Below are 17,478 nucleotides of genomic sequence, written 5' to 3' on the forward strand. Positions count from 1 at the left end.
AAGAGATGCGTATTAGTGCACCAACAACCACAATTCCTTTATCTCAATATGTTAAAAATTCCTCCCCGGCGGGGAATCGAACCCCGGTCTCCCGCGTGACAGGCGGGGATACTGACCACTATACTACCGAGGACATCTGATCGTCGTAAATCTGAATTGTTTTCTTTAGCACTGCACATAATTCAACACCGTTCAAAACATGAGCCGTGAACAACTACTTGTGTTTTCTGCAACACATGACAGTTCAGTACTCACCTACATTGCCTCTGGTAGCTCAGTTGGTAGAGCGGTGGACTGTAGAGGAGAAAGTCATCAGACATCCATAGGTCGCTGGTTCAAATCCGGCCCGGAGGAGATATTTTACAATCAATTACCTCTTTCGGGAACATTACTTTACAGTGTCGTTCACATATCATTAATAACACACCGGTAACGTTATTTCCGCTAAGTTACATTACGTGAAATGTGTTACTGGTAGTTAGATTACTACGCTTGAGGATCAAACGACTTTGAGATTGTGAACTAGAAAACTTATGTACGGGTACTGACTAGGTCTTGAGAATCCAGTTCATCTTCAGGTTGAGTACTTGCCATATAACAAATTACCACAGTATGAGGATCTGATTAACCTTCTAATCAAGAACTACTCAGTACGAACTCTAAATACGGCAGGCAAAGGAACCGCATCGCAAGTGGTCGAGAACTGTCGAGAGACTTGCCAATTGCCCACGTCCCGCGATGTTGTTTAGTAATAAGGTTGCACAGTGGATGCATGCTTCTAAACTGGAACTATTTTCCCTACGCTATTAGCTATTCTTGTCTTCTCGGCACAATACGACCTTTCTTCCGCTCGCCATTTCATGCAATTCAAGGCCATGCGAACTTTCCCCGAGCTAGTCAGGATCAATGATCCATTTGGTTTCAAACAAAATGATAGCAGTTAAAAGAAATAAAATGTGGCCTAATGACTCCTCAGTATGGCGAATGCCGGTACAGTGTCTTATATTGTCCAAGACCGCACGCACCCTTCTCACATTCACCGCGCCACATCTCGTCGCCTGACGGACGTAGACAGGTCGTTGCCCCCTAGGAGGGTGAAAACGTGAAATCACATTCGGAGCAGTAGTAATCGGCCGGTTGCGCACGCGCGGTTTGCTGTACAGTACAGGCCTGTAGCTGTGTTGAGTTGATAGCTGCTGTCCATGTCCATGTCGAATAGATTTTCTACGCGCAGCCTAATCTTGCTTCAAAAATCTATTCCGGTACCGGGAATCGAACCCGAGCCTCCTGGGTGAAAGCCAGGTATCCTAGCCACTAGACCATACCGGAGACGACGGCTATGTTTTGAGACAGTCACGAGACTTGTTCAATACACCAACTGGTCTGCAGTTTTAAATGGTCGCCTATTAGAAGCAAGCAAAACAGATCTCTTGTGGTCATTCGCACGTTTGAGAAGAGAAAAAATAACTTTAGCCCTTAACTCCCGCCACTCAGCGTTTGACTTGTTTCTAAATTTGCGCTGTGTCCGGTATGGTCTAGTGGCTAGGATACCTGGCTCTCACCCAGGAGGCTCGGGTTCGATTCCCGGTACCGGAAATTTTATTTTATCCATTCTTTGTTTATTTTAACACTTTTTCGGAGCAGAACAATTACTGTAACTTAGAACTCACGATGAGACCGTACTGAAAGTGAACTCTGAATATGTAATGTCAAATGTAGTGATTACATGGAACAGTCACGTGGTGAAAGGGGAAACTAGACTTGGATCTCCTTCGATTAGGTTCTCTTTCTTTTTCCAGTACGGTAGCTTCATTCATGGAAGAGCCGCAATGTGTCCTTGTTCTCTTATGATCAGTGTTTCTAAGGGGTTTTGCTCCTTGAGAAACGAGTAAGTACACAATGAACCTAATTTCAACAACTCAGTGGATCAGTGGAAGAGATCCCATGATCGTGGCTTCAACCCCAGCAACGGTATTCCTGTGTTTGTTAGATAGGTTTCCATTCGGCACTATATGTCGTACGAAAGATCCCCCAGCCACACATCGCGTTCCTCTGCCATCTGTTATTGCACAACGGAACGTCGAAACTGACATGACAGCAGACGAAAATACCTGAATGCGGTCACAGTTATGATTATGATGATTGCTACCGCATTTCTCTGAGTATCGGCTAACAATCTGAAAAGAGCTCAACTGTCATTTTTCTCACATTTGAAGTCTTCTTTATTTGATTCTCCAATTCCCTGAGGATTTCAAAAATACCTCCCCGGCGGGGAATCGAACCCCGGTCTCCCGCGTGACAGGCGGGGATACTGACCACTATACTACCGAGGATACAAAATTCTTCATCTCGTCTCATTTCTTTCCTTTATTCAGTTACAAGAGATGCGTATTAGTGCACCAACAACCACAATTCCTTTATCTCAATATGTTAAAAATTCCTCCCCGGCGGGGAATCGAACCCCGGTCTCCCGCGTGACAGGCGGGGATACTGACCACTATACTACCGAGGACATCTGATCGTCGTAAATCTGAATTGTTTTCTTTAGCACTGCACATAATTCAACACCGTTCAAAACATGAGCCGTGAACAACTACTTGTGTTTTCTGCAACACATGACAGTTCAGTACTCACCTACATCGCCTCTGGTAGCTCAGTTGGTAGAGCGGTGGACTGTAGAGGAGAAAGTCATCAGACATCCATAGGTCGCTGGTTCAAATCCGGCCCGGAGGAGATATTTTACAATCAATTACCTCTTTCGGGAACATTACTTTACAGTGTCGTTCACATATCATTAATAACACACCGGTAACGTTATTTCCGCTAAGTTACATTACGTGAAATGTGTTACTGGTAGTTAGATTACTACGCTTGAGGATCAAACGACTTTGAGATTGTGAACTAGAAAACTTATGTACGGGTACTGACTAGGTCTTGAGAATCCAGTTCATCTTCAGGTTGAGTACTTGCCATATAACAAATTACCACAGTATGAGGATCTGATTAACCTTCTAATCAAGAACTACTCAGTACGAACTCTAAATACGGCAGGCAAAGGAACCGCATCGCAAGTGGTCGAGAACTGTCGAGAGACTTGCCAATTGCCCACGTCCCGCGATGTTGTTTAGTAATAAGGTTGCACAGTGGATGCATGCTTCTAAACTGGAACTATTTTCCCTACGCTATTAGCTATTCTTGTCTTCTCGGCACAATACGACCTTTCTTCCGCTCGCCATTTCATGCAATTCAAGGCCATGCGAACTTTCCCCGAGCTAGTCAGGATCAATGATCCATTTGGTTTCAAACAAAATGATAGCAGTTAAAAGAAATAAAATGTGGCCTAATGACTCCTCAGTATGGCGAATGCCGGTACAGTGTCTTATATTGTCCAAGACCGCACGCACCCTTCTCACATTCACCGCGCCACATCTCGTCGCCTGACGGACGTAGACAGGTCGTTGCCCCCTAGGAGGGTGAAAACGTGAAATCACATTCGGAGCAGTAGTAATCGGCCGGTTGCGCACGCGCGGTTTGCTGTACAGTACAGGCCTGTAGCTGTGTTGAGTTGATAGCTGCTGTCCATGTCCATGTCGAATAGATTTTCTACGCGCAGCCTAATCTTGCTTCAAAAATCTATTCCGGTACCGGGAATCGAACCCGAGCCTCCTGGGTGAAAGCCAGGTATCCTAGCCACTAGACCATACCGGAGACGACGGCTATGTTTTGAGACAGTCACGAGACTTGTTCAATACACCAACTGGTCTGCAGTTTTAAATGGTCGCCTATTAGAAGCAAGCAAAACAGATCTCTTGTGGTCATTCGCACGTTTGAGAAGAGAAAAAATAACTTTAGCCCTTAACTCCCGCCACTCAGCGTTTGACTTGTTTCTAAATTTGCGCTGTGTCCGGTATGGTCTAGTGGCTAGGATACCTGGCTCTCACCCAGGAGGCTCGGGTTCGATTCCCGGTACCGGAAATTTTATTTTATCCATTCTTTGTTTATTTTAACACTTTTTCGGAGCAGAACAATTACTGTAACTTAGAACTCACGATGAGACCGTACTGAAAGTGAACTCTGAATATGTAATGTCAAATGTAGTGATTACATGGAACAGTCACGTGGTGAAAGGGGAAACTAGACTTGGATCTCCTTCGATTAGGTTCTCTTTCTTTTTCCAGTACGGTAGCTTCATTCATGGAAGAGCCGCAATGTGTCCTTGTTCTCTTATGATCAGTGTTTCTAAGGGGTTTTGCTCCTTGAGAAACGAGTAAGTACACAATGAACCTAATTTCAACAACTCAGTGGATCAGTGGAAGAGATCCCATGATCGTGGCTTCAACCCCAGCAACGGTATTCCTGTGTTTGTTAGATAGGTTTCCATTCGGCACTATATGTCGTACGAAAGATCCCCCAGCCACACATCGCGTTCCTCTGCCATCTGTTATTGCACAACGGAACGTCGAAACTGACATGACAGCAGACGAAAATACCTGAATGCGGTCACAGTTATGATTATGATGATTGCTACCGCATTTCTCTGAGTATCGGCTAACAATCTGAAAAGAGCTCAACTGTCATTTTTCTCACATTTGAAGTCTTCTTTATTTGATTCTCCAATTCCCTGAGGATTTCAAAAATACCTCCCCGGCGGGGAATCGAACCCCGGTCTCCCGCGTGACAGGCGGGGATACTGACCACTATACTACCGAGGATACAAAATTCTTCATCTCGTCTCATTTCTTTCCTTTATTCAGTTACAAGAGATGCGTATTAGTGCACCAACAACCACAATTCCTTTATCTCAATATGTTAAAAATTCCTCCCCGGCGTGGAATCGAACCCCGGTCTCCCGCGTGACAGGCGGGGATACTGACCACTATACTACCGAGGACATCTGATCGTCGTAAATCTGAATTGTTTTCTTTAGCACTGCACATAATTCAACACCGTTCAAAACATGAGCCGTGAACAACTACTTGTGTTTTCTGCAACACATGACAGTTCAGTACTCACCTACATCGCCTCTGGTAGCTCAGTTGGTAGAGCGGTGGACTGTAGAGGAGAAAGTCATCAGACATCCATAGGTCGCTGGTTCAAATCCGGCCCGGAGGAGATATTTTACAATCAATTACCTCTTTCGGGAACATTACTTTACAGTGTCGTTCACATATCATTAATAACACACCGGTAACGTTATTTCCGCTAAGTTACATTACGTGAAATGTGTTACTGGTAGTTAGATTACTACGCTTGAGGATCAAACGACTTTGAGATTGTGAACTAGAAAACTTATGTACGGGTACTGACTAGGTCTTGAGAATCCAGTTCATCTTCAGGTTGAGTACTTGCCATATAACAAATTACCACAGTATGAGGATCTGATTAACCTTCTAATCAAGAACTACTCAGTACGAACTCTAAATACGGCAGGCAAAGGAACCGCATCGCAAGTGGTCGAGAACTGTCGAGAGACTTGCCAATTGCCCACGTCCCGCGATGTTGTTTAGTAATAAGGTTGCACAGTGGATGCATGCTTCTAAACTGGAACTATTTTCCCTACGCTATTAGCTATTCTTGTCTTCTCGGCACAATACGACCTTTCTTCCGCTCGCCATTTCATGCAATTCAAGGCCATGCGAACTTTCCCCGAGCTAGTCAGGATCAATGATCCATTTGGTTTCAAACAAAATGATAGCAGTTAAAAGAAATAAAATGTGGCCTAATGACTCCTCAGTATGGCGAATGCCGGTACAGTGTCTTATATTGTCCAAGACCGCACGCACCCTTCTCACATTCACCGCGCCACATCTCGTCGCCTGACGGACGTAGACAGGTCGTTGCCCCCTAGGAGGGTGAAAACGTGAAATCACATTCGGAGCAGTAGTAATCGGCCGGTTGCGCACGCGCGGTTTGCTGTACAGTACAGGCCTGTAGCTGTGTTGAGTTGATAGCTGCTGTCCATGTCCATGTCGAATAGATTTTCTACGCGCAGCCTAATCTTGCTTCAAAAATCTATTCCGGTACCGGGAATCGAACCCGAGCCTCCTGGGTGAAAGCCAGGTATCCTAGCCACTAGACCATACCGGAGACGACGGCTATGTTTTGAGACAGTCACGAGACTTGTTCAATACACCAACTGGTCTGCAGTTTTAAATGGTCGCCTATTAGAAGCAAGCAAAACAGATCTCTTGTGGTCATTCGCACGTTTGAGAAGAGAAAAAATAACTTTAGCCCTTAACTCCCGCCACTCAGCGTTTGACTTGTTTCTAAATTTGCGCTGTGTCCGGTATGGTCTAGTGGCTAGGATACCTGGCTCTCACCCAGGAGGCTCGGGTTCGATTCCCGGTACCGGAAATTTTATTTTATCCATTCTTTGTTTATTTTAACACTTTTTCGGAGCAGAACAATTACTGTAACTTAGAACTCACGATGAGACCGTACTGAAAGTGAACTCTGAATATGTAATGTCAAATGTAGTGATTACATGGAACAGTCACGTGGTGAAAGGGGAAACTAGACTTGGATCTCCTTCGATTAGGTTCTCTTTCTTTTTCCAGTACGGTAGCTTCATTCATGGAAGAGCCGCAATGTGTCCTTGTTCTCTTATGATCAGTGTTTCTAAGGGGTTTTGCTCCTTGAGAAACGAGTAAGTACACAATGAACCTAATTTCAACAACTCAGTGGATCAGTGGAAGAGATCCCATGATCGTGGCTTCAACCCCAGCAACGGTATTCCTGTGTTTGTTAGATAGGTTTCCATTCGGCACTATATGTCGTACGAAAGATCCCCCAGCCACACATCGCGTTCCTCTGCCATCTGTTATTGCACAACGGAACGTCGAAACTGACATGACAGCAGACGAAAATACCTGAATGCGGTCACAGTTATGATTATGATGATTGCTACCGCATTTCTCTGAGTATCGGCTAACAATCTGAAAAGAGCTCAACTGTCATTTTTCTCACATTTGAAGTCTTCTTTATTTGATTCTCCAATTCCCTGAGGATTTCAAAAATACCTCCCCGGCGGGGAATCGAACCCCGGTCTCCCGCGTGACAGGCGGGGATACTGACCACTATACTACCGAGGATACAAAATTCTTCATCTCGTCTCATTTCTTTCCTTTATTCAGTTACAAGAGATGCGTATTAGTGCACCAACAACCACAATTCCTTTATCTCAATATGTTAAAAATTCCTCCCCGGCGGGGAATCGAACCCCGGTCTCCCGCGTGACAGGCGGGGATACTGACCACTATACTACCGAGGACATCTGATCGTCGTAAATCTGAATTGTTTTCTTTAGCACTGCACATAATTCAACACCGTTCAAAACATGAGCCGTGAACAACTACTTGTGTTTTCTGCAACACATGACAGTTCAGTACTCACCTACATCGCCTCTGGTAGCTCAGTTGGTAGAGCGGTGGACTGTAGAGGAGAAAGTCATCAGACATCCATAGGTCGCTGGTTCAAATCCGGCCCGGAGGAGATATTTTACAATCAATTACCTCTTTCGGGAACATTACTTTACAGTGTCGTTCACATATCATTAATAACACACCGGTAACGTTATTTCCGCTAAGTTACATTACGTGAAATGTGTTACTGGTAGTTAGATTACTACGCTTGAGGATCAAACGACTTTGAGATTGTGAACTAGAAAACTTATGTACGGGTACTGACTAGGTCTTGAGAATCCAGTTCATCTTCAGGTTGAGTACTTGCCATATAACAAATTACCACAGTATGAGGATCTGATTAACCTTCTAATCAAGAACTACTCAGTACGAACTCTAAATACGGCAGGCAAAGGAACCGCATCGCAAGTGGTCGAGAACTGTCGAGAGACTTGCCAATTGCCCACGTCCCGCGATGTTGTTTAGTAATAAGGTTGCACAGTGGATGCATGCTTCTAAACTGGAACTATTTTCCCTACGCTATTAGCTATTCTTGTCTTCTCGGCACAATACGACCTTTCTTCCGCTCGCCATTTCATGCAATTCAAGGCCATGCGAACTTTCCCCGAGCTAGTCAGGATCAATGATCCATTTGGTTTCAAACAAAATGATAGCAGTTAAAAGAAATAAAATGTGGCCTAATGACTCCTCAGTATGGCGAATGCCGGTACAGTGTCTTATATTGTCCAAGACCGCACGCACCCTTCTCACATTCACCGCGCCACATCTCGTCGCCTGACGGACGTAGACAGGTCGTTGCCCCCTAGGAGGGTGAAAACGTGAAATCACATTCGGAGCAGTAGTAATCGGCCGGTTGCGCACGCGCGGTTTGCTGTACAGTACAGGCCTGTAGCTGTGTTGAGTTGATAGCTGCTGTCCATGTCCATGTCGAATAGATTTTCTACGCGCAGCCTAATCTTGCTTCAAAAATCTATTCCGGTACCGGGAATCGAACCCGAGCCTCCTGGGTGAAAGCCAGGTATCCTAGCCACTAGACCATACCGGAGACGACGGCTATGTTTTGAGACAGTCACGAGACTTGTTCAATACACCAACTGGTCTGCAGTTTTAAATGGTCGCCTATTAGAAGCAAGCAAAACAGATCTCTTGTGGTCATTCGCACGTTTGAGAAGAGAAAAAATAACTTTAGCCCTTAACTCCCGCCACTCAGCGTTTGACTTGTTTCTAAATTTGCGCTGTGTCCGGTATGGTCTAGTGGCTAGGATACCTGGCTCTCACCCAGGAGGCTCGGGTTCGATTCCCGGTACCGGAAATTTTATTTTATCCATTCTTTGTTTATTTTAACACTTTTTCGGAGCAGAACAATTACTGTAACTTAGAACTCACGATGAGACCGTACTGAAAGTGAACTCTGAATATGTAATGTCAAATGTAGTGATTACATGGAACAGTCACGTGGTGAAAGGGAAAACTAGACTTGGATCTCCTTCGATTAGGTTCTCTTTCTTTTTCCAGTACGGTAGCTTCATTCATGGAAGAGCCGCAATGTGTCCTTGTTCTCTTATGATCAGTGTTTCTAAGGGGTTTTGCTCCTTGAGAAACGAGTAAGTACACAATGAACCTAATTTCAACAACTCAGTGGATCAGTGGAAGAGATCCCATGATCGTGGCTTCAACCCCAGCAACGGTATTCCTGTGTTTGTTAGATAGGTTTCCATTCGGCACTATATGTCGTACGAAAGATCCCCCAGCCACACATCGCGTTCCTCTGCCATCTGTTATTGCACAACGGAACGTCGAAACTGACATGACAGCAGACGAAAATACCTGAATGCGGTCACAGTTATGATTATGATGATTGCTACCGCATTTCTCTGAGTATCGGCTAACAATCTGAAAAGAGCTCAACTGTCATTTTTCTCACATTTGAAGTCTTCTTTATTTGATTCTCCAATTCCCTGAGGATTTCAAAAATACCTCCCCGGCGGGGAATCGAACCCCGGTCTCCCGCGTGACAGGCGGGGATACTGACCACTATACTACCGAGGATACAAAATTCTTCATCTCGTCTCATTTCTTTCCTTTATTCAGTTACAAGAGATGCGTATTAGTGCACCAACAACCACAATTCCTTTATCTCAATATGTTAAAAATTCCTCCCCGGCGGGGAATCGAACCCCGGTCTCCCGCGTGACAGGCGGGGATACTGACCACTATACTACCGAGGACATCTGATCGTCGTAAATCTGAATTGTTTTCTTTAGCACTGCACATAATTCAACACCGTTCAAAACATGAGCCGTGAACAACTACTTGTGTTTTCTGCAACACATGACAGTTCAGTACTCACCTACATCGCCTCTGGTAGCTCAGTTGGTAGAGCGGTGGACTGTAGAGGAGAAAGTCATCAGACATCCATAGGTCGCTGGTTCAAATCCGGCCCGGAGGAGATATTTTACAATCAATTACCTCTTTCGGGAACATTACTTTACAGTGTCGTTCACATATCATTAATAACACACCGGTAACGTTATTTCCGCTAAGTTACATTACGTGAAATGTGTTACTGGTAGTTAGATTACTACGCTTGAGGATCAAACGACTTTGAGATTGTGAACTAGAAAACTTATGTACGGGTACTGACTAGGTCTTGAGAATCCAGTTCATCTTCAGGTTGAGTACTTGCCATATAACAAATTACCACAGTATGAGGATCTGATTAACCTTCTAATCAAGAACTACTCAGTACGAACTCTAAATACGGCAGGCAAAGGAACCGCATCGCAAGTGGTCGAGAACTGTCGAGAGACTTGCCAATTGCCCACGTCCCGCGATGTTGTTTAGTAATAAGGTTGCACAGTGGATGCATGCTTCTAAACTGGAACTATTTTCCCTACGCTATTAGCTATTCTTGTCTTCTCGGCACAATACGACCTTTCTTCCGCTCGCCATTTCATGCAATTCAAGGCCATGCGAACTTTCCCCGAGCTAGTCAGGATCAATGATCCATTTGGTTTCAAACAAAATGATAGCAGTTAAAAGAAATAAAATGTGGCCTAATGACTCCTCAGTATGGCGAATGCCGGTACAGTGTCTTATATTGTCCAAGACCGCACGCACCCTTCTCACATTCACCGCGCCACATCTCGTCGCCTGACGGACGTAGACAGGTCGTTGCCCCCTAGGAGGGTGAAAACGTGAAATCACATTCGGAGCAGTAGTAATCGGCCGGTTGCGCACGCGCGGTTTGCTGTACAGTACAGGCCTGTAGCTGTGTTGAGTTGATAGCTGCTGTCCATGTCCATGTCGAATAGATTTTCTACGCGCAGCCTAATCTTGCTTCAAAAATCTATTCCGGTACCGGGAATCGAACCCGAGCCTCCTGGGTGAAAGCCAGGTATCCTAGCCACTAGACCATACCGGAGACGACGGCTATGTTTTGAGACAGTCACGAGACTTGTTCAATACACCAACTGGTCTGCAGTTTTAAATGGTCGCCTATTAGAAGCAAGCAAAACAGATCTCTTGTGGTCATTCGCACGTTTGAGAAGAGAAAAAATAACTTTAGCCCTTAACTCCCGCCACTCAGCGTTTGACTTGTTTCTAAATTTGCGCTGTGTCCGGTATGGTCTAGTGGCTAGGATACCTGGCTCTCACCCAGGAGGCTCGGGTTCGATTCCCGGTACCGGAAATTTTATTTTATCCATTCTTTGTTTATTTTAACACTTTTTCGGAGCAGAACAATGACTGTAACTTAGAACTCACGATGAGACCGTACTGAAAGTGAACTCTGAATATGTAATGTCAAATGTAGTGATTACATGGAACAGTCACGTGGTGAAAGGGGAAACTAGACTTGGATCTCCTTCGATTAGGTTCTCTTTCTTTTTCCAGTACGGTAGCTTCATTCATGGAAGAGCCGCAATGTGTCCTTGTTCTCTTATGATCAGTGTTTCTAAGGGGTTTTGCTCCTTGAGAAACGAGTAAGTACACAATGAACCTAATTTCAACAACTCAGTGGATCAGTGGAAGAGATCCCATGATCGTGGCTTCAACCCCAGCAACGGTATTCCTGTGTTTGTTAGATAGGTTTCCATTCGGCACTATATGTCGTACGAAAGATCCCCCAGCCACACATCGCGTTCCTCTGCCATCTGTTATTGCACAACGGAACGTCGAAACTGACATGACAGCAGACGAAAATACCTGAATGCGGTCACAGTTATGATTATGATGATTGCTACCGCATTTCTCTGAGTATCGGCTAACAATCTGAAAAGAGCTCAACTGTCATTTTTCTCACATTTGAAGTCTTCTTTATTTGATTCTCCAATTCCCTGAGGATTTCAAAAATACCTCCCCGGCGGGGAATCGAACCCCGGTCTCCCGCGTGACAGGCGGGGATACTGACCACTATACTACCGAGGATACAAAATTCTTCATCTCGTCTCATTTCTTTCCTTTATTCAGTTACAAGAGATGCGTATTAGTGCACCAACAACCACAATTCCTTTATCTCAATATGTTAAAAATTCCTCCCCGGCGGGGAATCGAACCCCGGTCTCCCGCGTGACAGGCGGGGATACTGACCACTATACTACCGAGGACATCTGATCGTCGTAAATCTGAATTGTTTTCTTTAGCACTGCACATGATTCAACACCGTTCAAAACATGAGCCGTGAACAACTACTTGTGTTTTCTGCAACACATGACAGTTCAGTACTCACCTACATCGCCTCTGGTAGCTCAGTTGGTAGAGCGGTGGACTGTAGAGGAGAAAGTCATCAGACATCCATAGGTCGCTGGTTCAAATCCGGCCCGGAGGAGATATTTTACAATCAATTACCTCTTTCGGGAACATTACTTTACAGTGTCGTTCACATATCATTAATAACACACCGGTAACGTTATTTCCGCTAAGTTACATTACGTGAAATGTGTTACTGGTAGTTAGATTACTACGCTTGAGGATCAAACGACTTTGAGATTGTGAACTAGAAAACTTATGTACGGGTACTGACTAGGTCTTGAGAATCCAGTTCATCTTCAGGTTGAGTACTTGCCATATAACAAATTACCACAGTATGAGGATCTGATTAACCTTCTAATCAAGAACTACTCAGTACGAACTCTAAATACGGCAGGCAAAGGAACCGCATCGCAAGTGGTCGAGAACTGTCGAGAGACTTGCCAATTGCCCACGTCCCGCGATGTTGTTTAGTAATAAGGTTGCACAGTGGATGCATGCTTCTAAACTGGAACTATTTTCCCTACGCTATTAGCTATTCTTGTCTTCTCGGCACAATACGACCTTTCTTCCGCTCGCCATTTCATGCAATTCAAGGCCATGCGAACTTTCCCCGAGCTAGTCAGGATCAATGATCCATTTGGTTTCAAACAAAATGATAGCAGTTAAAAGAAATAAAATGTGGCCTAATGACTCCTCAGTATGGCGAATGCCGGTACAGTGTCTTATATTGTCCAAGACCGCACGCACCCTTCTCACATTCACCGCGCCACATCTCGTCGCCTGACGGACGTAGACAGGTCGTTGCCCCCTAGGAGGGTGAAAACGTGAAATCACATTCGGAGCAGTAGTAATCGGCCGGTTGCGCACGCGCGGTTTGCTGTACAGTACAGGCCTGTAGCTGTGTTGAGTTGATAGCTGCTGTCCATGTCCATGTCGAATAGATTTTCTACGCGCAGCCTAATCTTGCTTCAAAAATCTATTCCGGTACCGGGAATCGAACCCGAGCCTCCTGGGTGAAAGCCAGGTATCCTAGCCACTAGACCATACCGGAGACGACGGCTATGTTTTGAGACAGTCACGAGACTTGTTCAATACACCAACTGGTCTGCAGTTTTAAATGGTCGCCTATTAGAAGCAAGCAAAACAGATCTCTTGTGGTCATTCGCACGTTTGAGAAGAGAAAAAATAACTTTAGCCCTTAACTCCCGCCACTCAGCGTTTGACTTGTTTCTAAATTTGCGCTGTGTCCGGTATGGTCTAGTGGCTAGGATACCTGGCTCTCACCCAGGAGGCTCGGGTTCGATTCCCGGTACCGGAAATTTTATTTTATCCATTCTTTGTTTATTTTAACACTTTTTCGGAGCAGAACAATTACTGTAACTTAGAACTCACGATGAGACCGTACTGAAAGTGAACTCTGAATATGTAATGTCAAATGTAGTGATTACATGGAACAGTCACGTGGTGAAAGGGGAAACTAGACTTGGATCTCCTTCGATTAGGTTCTCTTTCTTTTTCCAGTACGGTAGCTTCATTCATGGAAGAGCCGCAATGTGTCCTTGTTCTCTTATGATCAGTGTTTCTAAGGGGTTTTGCTCCTTGAGAAACGAGTAAGTACACAATGAACCTAATTTCAACAACTCAGTGGATCAGTGGAAGAGATCCCATGATCGTGGCTTCAACCCCAGCAACGGTATTCCTGTGTTTGTTAGATAGGTTTCCATTCGGCACTATATGTCGTACGAAAGATCCCCCAGCCACACATCGCGTTCCTCTGCCATCTGTTATTGCACAACGGAACGTCGAAACTGACATGACAGCAGACGAAAATACCTGAATGCGGTCACAGTTATGATTATGATGATTGCTACCGCATTTCTCTGAGTATCGGCTAACAATCTGAAAAGAGCTCAACTGTCATTTTTCTCACATTTGAAGTCTTCTTTATTTGATTCTCCAATTCCCTGAGGATTTCAAAAATACCTCCCCGGCGGGGAATCGAACCCCGGTCTCCCGCGTGACAGGCGGGGATACTGACCACTATACTACCGAGGATACAAAATTCTTCATCTCGTCTCATTTCTTTCCTTTATTCAGTTACAAGAGATGCGTATTAGTGCACCAACAACCACAATTCCTTTATCTCAATATGTTAAAAATTCCTCCCCGGCGTGGAATCGAACCCCGGTCTCCCGCGTGACAGGCGGGGATACTGACCACTATACTACCGAGGACATCTGATCGTCGTAAATCTGAATTGTTTTCTTTAGCACTGCACATAATTCAACACCGTTCAAAACATGAGCCGTGAACAACTACTTGTGTTTTCTGCAACACATGACAGTTCAGTACTCACCTACATCGCCTCTGGTAGCTCAGTTGGTAGAGCGGTGGACTGTAGAGGAGAAAGTCATCAGACATCCATAGGTCGCTGGTTCAAATCCGGCCCGGAGGAGATATTTTACAATCAATTACCTCTTTCGGGAACATTACTTTACAGTGTCGTTCACATATCATTAATAACACACCGGTAACGTTATTTCCGCTAAGTTACATTACGTGAAATGTGTTACTGGTAGTTAGATTACTACGCTTGAGGATCAAACGACTTTGAGATTGTGAACTAGAAAACTTATGTACGGGTACTGACTAGGTCTTGAGAATCCAGTTCATCTTCAGGTTGAGTACTTGCCATATAACAAATTACCACAGTATGAGGATCTGATTAACCTTCTAATCAAGAACTACTCAGTACGAACTCTAAATACGGCAGGCAAAGGAACCGCATCGCAAGTGGTCGAGAACTGTCGAGAGACTTGCCAATTGCCCACGTCCCGCGATGTTGTTTAGTAATAAGGTTGCACAGTGGATGCATGCTTCTAAACTGGAACTATTTTCCCTACGCTATTAGCTATTCTTGTCTTCTCGGCACAATACGACCTTTCTTCCGCTCGCCATTTCATGCAATTCAAGGCCATGCGAACTTTCCCCGAGCTAGTCAGGATCAATGATCCATTTGGTTTCAAACAAAATGATAGCAGTTAAAAGAAATAAAATGTGGCCTAATGACTCCTCAGTATGGCGAATGCCGGTACAGTGTCTTATATTGTCCAAGACCGCACGCACCCTTCTCACATTCACCGCGCCACATCTCGTCGCCTGACGGACGTAGACAGGTCGTTGCCCCCTAGGAGGGTGAAAACGTGAAATCACATTCGGAGCAGTAGTAATCGGCCGGTTGCGCACGCGCGGTTTGCTGTACAGTACAGGCCTGTAGCTGTGTTGAGTTGATAGCTGCTGTCCATGTCCATGTCGAATAGATTTTCTACGCGCAGCCTAATCTTGCTTCAAAAATCTATTCCGGTACCGGGAATCGAACCCGAGCCTCCTGGGTGAAAGCCAGGTATCCTAGCCACTAGACCATACCGGAGACGACGGCTATGTTTTGAGACAGTCACGAGACTTGTTCAATACACCAACTGGTCTGCAGTTTTAAATGGTCGCCTATTAGAAGCAAGCAAAACAGATCTCTTGTGGTCATTCGCACGTTTGAGAAGAGAAAAAATAACTTTAGCCCTTAACTCCCGCCACTCAGCGTTTGACTTGTTTCTAAATTTGCGCTGTGTCCGGTATGGTCTAGTGGCTAGGATACCTGGCTCTCACCCAGGAGGCTCGGGTTCGATTCCCGGTACCGGAAATTTTATTTTATCCATTCTTTGTTTATTTTAACACTTTTTCGGAGCAGAACAATTACTGTAACTTAGAACTCACGATGAGACCGTACTGAAAGTGAACTCTGAATATGTAATGTCAAATGTAGTGATTACATGGAACAGTCACGTGGTGAAAGGGGAAACTAGACTTGGATCTCCTTCGATTAGGTTCTCTTTCTTTTTCCAGTACGGTAGCTTCATTCATGGAAGAGCCGCAATGTGTCCTTGTTCTCTTATGATCAGTGTTTCTAAGGGGTTTTGCTCCTTGAGAAACGAGTAAGTACACAATGAACCTAATTTCAACAACTCAGTGGATCAGTGGAAGAGATCCCATGATCGTGGCTTCAACCCCAGCAACGGTATTCCTGTGTTTGTTAGATAGGTTTCCATTCGGCACTATATGTCGTACGAAAGATCCCCCAGCCACACATCGCGTTCCTCTGCCATCTGTTATTGCACAACGGAACGTCGAAACTGACATGACAGCAGACGAAAATACCTGAATGCGGTCACAGTTATGATTATGATGATTGCTACCGCATTTCTCTGAGTATCGGCTAACAATCTGAAAAGAGCTCAACTGTCATTTTTCTCACATTTGAAGTCTTCTTTATTTGATTCTCCAATTCCCTGAGGATTTCAAAAATACCTCCCCGGCGGGGAATCGAACCCCGGTCTCCCGCGTGACAGGCGGGGATACTGACCACTATACTACCGAGGATACAAAATTCTTCATCTCGTCTCATTTCTTTCCTTTATTCAGTTACAAGAGATGCGTATTAGTGCACCAACAACCACAATTCCTTTATCTCAATATGTTAAAAATTCCTCCCCGGCGTGGAATCGAACCCCGGTCTCCCGCGTGACAGGCGGGGATACTGACCACTATACTACCGAGGACATCTGATCGTCGTAAATCTGAATTGTTTTCTTTAGCACTGCACATAATTCAACACCGTTCAAAACATGAGCCGTGAACAACTACTTGTGTTTTCTGCAACACATGACAGTTCAGTACTCACCTACATCGCCTCTGGTAGCTCAGTTGGTAGAGCGGTGGACTGTAGAGGAGAAAGTCATCAGACATCCATAGGTCGCTGGTTCAAATCCGGCCCGGAGGAGATATTTTACAATCAATTACCTCTTTCGGGAACATTACTTTACAGTGTCGTTCACATATCATTAATAACACACCGGTAACGTTATTTCCGCTAAGTTACATTACGTGAAATGTGTTACTGGTAGTTAGATTACTACGCTTGAGGATCAAACGACTTTGAGATTGTGAACTAGAAAACTTATGTACGGGTACTGACTAGGTCTTGAGAATCCAGTTCATCTTCAGGTTGAGTACTTGCCATATAACAAATTACCACAGTATGAGGATCTGATTAACCTTCTAATCAAGAACTACTCAGTACGAACTCTAAATACGGCAGGCAAAGGAACCGCATCGCAAGTGGTCGAGAACTGTCGAGAGACTTGCCAATTGCCCACGTCCCGCGATGTTGTTTAGTAATAAGGTTGCACAGTGGATGCATGCTTCTAAACTGGAACTATTTTCCCTACGCTATTAGCTATTCTTGTCTTCT

The 17,478-nt window shown here is 44.8% G+C and overlaps 37 non-coding genes across 37 annotated transcripts; 15 read left to right on the plus strand and 22 right to left on the minus strand.

Moving 5' to 3' along the window:
* Nucleotides 1-61: 61 nt before the first annotated feature.
* TRNAD-GUC (transfer RNA aspartic acid (anticodon GUC)) lies at nt 62-133 on the minus strand. The gene has a single exon. It is a non-coding gene; the product is annotated as a tRNA-Asp (tRNA).
* Nucleotides 134-263: 130 nt separating this feature from the next.
* On the plus strand, nt 264-354 carry TRNAY-GUA (transfer RNA tyrosine (anticodon GUA)). Its single transcript is given in 2 exon segments — nt 264-300; nt 319-354. It is a non-coding gene; the product is annotated as a tRNA-Tyr (tRNA).
* A 903-nt stretch (nt 355-1,257) lies between these two features.
* On the minus strand, nt 1,258-1,329 carry TRNAE-UUC (transfer RNA glutamic acid (anticodon UUC)). Its single transcript has one exon. It is a non-coding gene; the product is annotated as a tRNA-Glu (tRNA).
* Nucleotides 1,330-1,524: 195 nt separating this feature from the next.
* TRNAE-CUC (transfer RNA glutamic acid (anticodon CUC)) lies at nt 1,525-1,596 on the plus strand. Its single transcript has one exon. It is a non-coding gene; the product is annotated as a tRNA-Glu (tRNA).
* A 665-nt stretch (nt 1,597-2,261) lies between these two features.
* Nucleotides 2,262-2,333, minus strand: TRNAD-GUC (transfer RNA aspartic acid (anticodon GUC)). Its single transcript has one exon. It is a non-coding gene; the product is annotated as a tRNA-Asp (tRNA).
* A 107-nt stretch (nt 2,334-2,440) lies between these two features.
* Nucleotides 2,441-2,512, minus strand: TRNAD-GUC (transfer RNA aspartic acid (anticodon GUC)). Its single transcript has one exon. It is a non-coding gene; the product is annotated as a tRNA-Asp (tRNA).
* Nucleotides 2,513-2,642: 130 nt separating this feature from the next.
* On the plus strand, nt 2,643-2,733 carry TRNAY-GUA (transfer RNA tyrosine (anticodon GUA)). The gene is given in 2 exon segments: nt 2,643-2,679; nt 2,698-2,733. It is a non-coding gene; the product is annotated as a tRNA-Tyr (tRNA).
* A 903-nt stretch (nt 2,734-3,636) lies between these two features.
* Nucleotides 3,637-3,708, minus strand: TRNAE-UUC (transfer RNA glutamic acid (anticodon UUC)). The gene has a single exon. It is a non-coding gene; the product is annotated as a tRNA-Glu (tRNA).
* Nucleotides 3,709-3,903: 195 nt separating this feature from the next.
* On the plus strand, nt 3,904-3,975 carry TRNAE-CUC (transfer RNA glutamic acid (anticodon CUC)). The gene has a single exon. It is a non-coding gene; the product is annotated as a tRNA-Glu (tRNA).
* Nucleotides 3,976-4,640: 665 nt separating this feature from the next.
* On the minus strand, nt 4,641-4,712 carry TRNAD-GUC (transfer RNA aspartic acid (anticodon GUC)). The gene has a single exon. It is a non-coding gene; the product is annotated as a tRNA-Asp (tRNA).
* A 107-nt stretch (nt 4,713-4,819) lies between these two features.
* TRNAD-GUC (transfer RNA aspartic acid (anticodon GUC)) lies at nt 4,820-4,891 on the minus strand. The gene has a single exon. It is a non-coding gene; the product is annotated as a tRNA-Asp (tRNA).
* A 130-nt stretch (nt 4,892-5,021) lies between these two features.
* Nucleotides 5,022-5,112, plus strand: TRNAY-GUA (transfer RNA tyrosine (anticodon GUA)). The gene is given in 2 exon segments: nt 5,022-5,058; nt 5,077-5,112. It is a non-coding gene; the product is annotated as a tRNA-Tyr (tRNA).
* Nucleotides 5,113-6,015: 903 nt separating this feature from the next.
* Nucleotides 6,016-6,087, minus strand: TRNAE-UUC (transfer RNA glutamic acid (anticodon UUC)). The gene has a single exon. It is a non-coding gene; the product is annotated as a tRNA-Glu (tRNA).
* A 195-nt stretch (nt 6,088-6,282) lies between these two features.
* TRNAE-CUC (transfer RNA glutamic acid (anticodon CUC)) lies at nt 6,283-6,354 on the plus strand. The gene has a single exon. It is a non-coding gene; the product is annotated as a tRNA-Glu (tRNA).
* A 665-nt stretch (nt 6,355-7,019) lies between these two features.
* Nucleotides 7,020-7,091, minus strand: TRNAD-GUC (transfer RNA aspartic acid (anticodon GUC)). The gene has a single exon. It is a non-coding gene; the product is annotated as a tRNA-Asp (tRNA).
* A 107-nt stretch (nt 7,092-7,198) lies between these two features.
* Nucleotides 7,199-7,270, minus strand: TRNAD-GUC (transfer RNA aspartic acid (anticodon GUC)). The gene has a single exon. It is a non-coding gene; the product is annotated as a tRNA-Asp (tRNA).
* A 130-nt stretch (nt 7,271-7,400) lies between these two features.
* Nucleotides 7,401-7,491, plus strand: TRNAY-GUA (transfer RNA tyrosine (anticodon GUA)). The gene is given in 2 exon segments: nt 7,401-7,437; nt 7,456-7,491. It is a non-coding gene; the product is annotated as a tRNA-Tyr (tRNA).
* Nucleotides 7,492-8,394: 903 nt separating this feature from the next.
* Nucleotides 8,395-8,466, minus strand: TRNAE-UUC (transfer RNA glutamic acid (anticodon UUC)). Its single transcript has one exon. It is a non-coding gene; the product is annotated as a tRNA-Glu (tRNA).
* Nucleotides 8,467-8,661: 195 nt separating this feature from the next.
* On the plus strand, nt 8,662-8,733 carry TRNAE-CUC (transfer RNA glutamic acid (anticodon CUC)). The gene has a single exon. It is a non-coding gene; the product is annotated as a tRNA-Glu (tRNA).
* A 665-nt stretch (nt 8,734-9,398) lies between these two features.
* Nucleotides 9,399-9,470, minus strand: TRNAD-GUC (transfer RNA aspartic acid (anticodon GUC)). Its single transcript has one exon. It is a non-coding gene; the product is annotated as a tRNA-Asp (tRNA).
* Nucleotides 9,471-9,577: 107 nt separating this feature from the next.
* On the minus strand, nt 9,578-9,649 carry TRNAD-GUC (transfer RNA aspartic acid (anticodon GUC)). Its single transcript has one exon. It is a non-coding gene; the product is annotated as a tRNA-Asp (tRNA).
* Nucleotides 9,650-9,779: 130 nt separating this feature from the next.
* On the plus strand, nt 9,780-9,870 carry TRNAY-GUA (transfer RNA tyrosine (anticodon GUA)). The gene is given in 2 exon segments: nt 9,780-9,816; nt 9,835-9,870. It is a non-coding gene; the product is annotated as a tRNA-Tyr (tRNA).
* Nucleotides 9,871-10,773: 903 nt separating this feature from the next.
* TRNAE-UUC (transfer RNA glutamic acid (anticodon UUC)) lies at nt 10,774-10,845 on the minus strand. Its single transcript has one exon. It is a non-coding gene; the product is annotated as a tRNA-Glu (tRNA).
* Nucleotides 10,846-11,040: 195 nt separating this feature from the next.
* TRNAE-CUC (transfer RNA glutamic acid (anticodon CUC)) lies at nt 11,041-11,112 on the plus strand. Its single transcript has one exon. It is a non-coding gene; the product is annotated as a tRNA-Glu (tRNA).
* Nucleotides 11,113-11,777: 665 nt separating this feature from the next.
* TRNAD-GUC (transfer RNA aspartic acid (anticodon GUC)) lies at nt 11,778-11,849 on the minus strand. Its single transcript has one exon. It is a non-coding gene; the product is annotated as a tRNA-Asp (tRNA).
* A 107-nt stretch (nt 11,850-11,956) lies between these two features.
* On the minus strand, nt 11,957-12,028 carry TRNAD-GUC (transfer RNA aspartic acid (anticodon GUC)). Its single transcript has one exon. It is a non-coding gene; the product is annotated as a tRNA-Asp (tRNA).
* Nucleotides 12,029-12,158: 130 nt separating this feature from the next.
* Nucleotides 12,159-12,249, plus strand: TRNAY-GUA (transfer RNA tyrosine (anticodon GUA)). Its single transcript is given in 2 exon segments — nt 12,159-12,195; nt 12,214-12,249. It is a non-coding gene; the product is annotated as a tRNA-Tyr (tRNA).
* Nucleotides 12,250-13,152: 903 nt separating this feature from the next.
* On the minus strand, nt 13,153-13,224 carry TRNAE-UUC (transfer RNA glutamic acid (anticodon UUC)). Its single transcript has one exon. It is a non-coding gene; the product is annotated as a tRNA-Glu (tRNA).
* A 195-nt stretch (nt 13,225-13,419) lies between these two features.
* Nucleotides 13,420-13,491, plus strand: TRNAE-CUC (transfer RNA glutamic acid (anticodon CUC)). The gene has a single exon. It is a non-coding gene; the product is annotated as a tRNA-Glu (tRNA).
* A 665-nt stretch (nt 13,492-14,156) lies between these two features.
* TRNAD-GUC (transfer RNA aspartic acid (anticodon GUC)) lies at nt 14,157-14,228 on the minus strand. The gene has a single exon. It is a non-coding gene; the product is annotated as a tRNA-Asp (tRNA).
* Nucleotides 14,229-14,335: 107 nt separating this feature from the next.
* On the minus strand, nt 14,336-14,407 carry TRNAD-GUC (transfer RNA aspartic acid (anticodon GUC)). Its single transcript has one exon. It is a non-coding gene; the product is annotated as a tRNA-Asp (tRNA).
* Nucleotides 14,408-14,537: 130 nt separating this feature from the next.
* TRNAY-GUA (transfer RNA tyrosine (anticodon GUA)) lies at nt 14,538-14,628 on the plus strand. The gene is given in 2 exon segments: nt 14,538-14,574; nt 14,593-14,628. It is a non-coding gene; the product is annotated as a tRNA-Tyr (tRNA).
* Nucleotides 14,629-15,531: 903 nt separating this feature from the next.
* TRNAE-UUC (transfer RNA glutamic acid (anticodon UUC)) lies at nt 15,532-15,603 on the minus strand. Its single transcript has one exon. It is a non-coding gene; the product is annotated as a tRNA-Glu (tRNA).
* Nucleotides 15,604-15,798: 195 nt separating this feature from the next.
* Nucleotides 15,799-15,870, plus strand: TRNAE-CUC (transfer RNA glutamic acid (anticodon CUC)). The gene has a single exon. It is a non-coding gene; the product is annotated as a tRNA-Glu (tRNA).
* A 665-nt stretch (nt 15,871-16,535) lies between these two features.
* On the minus strand, nt 16,536-16,607 carry TRNAD-GUC (transfer RNA aspartic acid (anticodon GUC)). Its single transcript has one exon. It is a non-coding gene; the product is annotated as a tRNA-Asp (tRNA).
* A 107-nt stretch (nt 16,608-16,714) lies between these two features.
* On the minus strand, nt 16,715-16,786 carry TRNAD-GUC (transfer RNA aspartic acid (anticodon GUC)). The gene has a single exon. It is a non-coding gene; the product is annotated as a tRNA-Asp (tRNA).
* Nucleotides 16,787-16,916: 130 nt separating this feature from the next.
* Nucleotides 16,917-17,007, plus strand: TRNAY-GUA (transfer RNA tyrosine (anticodon GUA)). The gene is given in 2 exon segments: nt 16,917-16,953; nt 16,972-17,007. It is a non-coding gene; the product is annotated as a tRNA-Tyr (tRNA).
* The last annotated feature ends 471 nt before the right edge of the window (nt 17,008-17,478 follow it).

This window comes from Anabrus simplex, chromosome 8, assembly GCF_040414725.1.
Source record: "Anabrus simplex isolate iqAnaSimp1 chromosome 8, ASM4041472v1, whole genome shotgun sequence".
Classification (NCBI taxonomy): Eukaryota; Metazoa; Arthropoda; class Insecta; order Orthoptera; family Tettigoniidae; genus Anabrus; species Anabrus simplex.